The sequence below is a fragment of the Kryptolebias marmoratus genome, linkage group LG4 (genome assembly GCF_001649575.2).
Source record: "Kryptolebias marmoratus isolate JLee-2015 linkage group LG4, ASM164957v2, whole genome shotgun sequence".
In the NCBI taxonomy this organism is placed as follows: Eukaryota; Metazoa; Chordata; class Actinopteri; order Cyprinodontiformes; family Rivulidae; genus Kryptolebias; species Kryptolebias marmoratus.
Window position 1 is genome coordinate 15,590,122 of NC_051433.1, and position 2,084 is coordinate 15,592,205.

Genomic DNA, 2,084 nt, shown 5'->3' on the forward strand with positions numbered 1-2,084 from the left:
GGGGGCGGGGGGGGGGGGGGGTCACAGCTGGGTGAAACGTTGAAGCTGAAGTGAGGAGTAAGGACATGATGAGGAGATGGATGATAGGATGGACTCCGGAGATGTGGACAGGTATCAGACAGAGAAACACATTATGATTCCGCTCGAAACAAATGAAAACAAACAGCCCGAGGAGCTCTGCTCTCAGTTGGGTCAGCACTTTTCAGTCTCCACATAAATTTACATGATGGGCTTCAATGAATTCATCAAAAGCTCTTTATATTCATAATATACAGTGAATATATGTATGACTTTCTTGGAATAATGTTTAGTCTCTTTAAAGTTGTGTAAATCCTTATCTGCTTCTTATGGAAACGTGTGGCTGTGTTATTACACTGTGGTGGACACGGACTGTGTCCAGCTACAGAGCTTAAAGGGATAGTTCAGATCTTTTGAAGTGAGGCTCTGTAGAAGGGTTATGAACAATAAATGTCTTAGGTCTCGTTGAATAAGTTAACAGCTAGTCAGAATGTGGCCCAGACCTAAGGGGATTGTTGCCGTCTTTAACAACTCTCCTATTTTATAAACCTTAACACTGCTGTCAGTTTTGCACTACACCACTACATGCTTATTTTGACAGAAATGTTATGATATTCCTGCTAGAAGTGCCCCAGGCTGCACTGGAAGTGCTGCAGCTAGCTACTGCTGCGATTTGCATTTGTTAATAACCTTAGAATTTCATGCAAAGAAAGGTTTGTGGAATAGCTCAATAAAAATAGGGTTTTCTACGCATCAGTTTGGCAGTGAATGGCTGGATCAAGTTCCTCACAGTTAAAGGGAAAACTATATTTACAAAATTTTAAAAAATAGAGCTCTATGACCAATCATCAGCTTTATTGTGGAAACGACGAATGTTTTGACCCAACTGGTGTCTATTCCAGGGACTCCGATGAAGACATTAGTTGTGTCAAAACATTTGTCCTTTTTCACAATAAAGCTGAAAATTGATCAGAAAGCTCCAGCTTTCTTATTTTTATTTTATGAGTTTGTAAAATAGCGTTTGCATGAACCAATAAAAAAAAAATTTAAGAGTGGAGTTGTTTTAAGATGGGACCAGTCCACTTTGGGGTTGGTCTTACTCAGACAAGCTCAGCAGAAATTAGTCTTTTTCTCCAAACTGAGGGCATTCAAAGAGCTAGCTACAACAGGTAAGATATTTATTGTCCATAACCTTTCTAAAGAGCCTCACTTTAAAAATGGTCTGAATTGTCCTTTTAATTTGTCACCCGTCTGTATTTAAGAGCTGTTAGTTGTGTTTAAAACGTGCCGCTCAGGATTCTGGGTCCTTCAGGTAGATATTATGTATTACTGTGATTAGAGCAAGAAATCTTTCCCCCTTTTTTCAGCCCCTTAAGTGCACACAAAAAAAGAAGAATCTGTGCCTCTCCCCATCCTCCATCCCTACACCCCCACCCTCCGGGCTCACTCCTCCCTCTTCTGCAGCAGCTGAACAAAGACAACTGCTCTTCATTACTCTGTGTGAGACTTACATCCACAGTCCTTTTTACTGATGCTTGTAGCAGAGTTGGGACTAATGTTGCAAATATGTGTTTTCGTGCTGCATCTGCGCAAGACAGAAATAATAATAATAAAAAGGAAAGTTCAGTCTTTTTTAGAACCCAGGTGTCTCTTTTTCAGATGTACTTTTTTTAATGAGACGGCGTTAAGAGAGCTGAAGCAGCTGTCTCCATAAAAGCGTTTTTACCCAGCGCCTTCTTCTTCAGAAACACTTCAGCTTTTTTTTTTTTTTTGGTCCTCTGCTCTCGGTGCTTCAGCTCAAAAAACACATCTCAGACTTTCACAGAAGTGCTGCGCTTTTCCTGTTAGGAAGCTGAGATGTCAAAGATACACTACAAAGCACTTCAAACCAACACTACAATAATTTTCTTCTCTTTTTTTTTTGTAAAGAAAAGTGCCCAGTGAGCAGCAGCAGCAGGATTATGGTTAAATCAGTGGCTGGGTTGCTCCAGTTGGGATGAATCAAGGTGGATAAAATCATATAAAAGCAATTATTACCGGAGGAGGGGGAAAAGGTTTTGCATAAA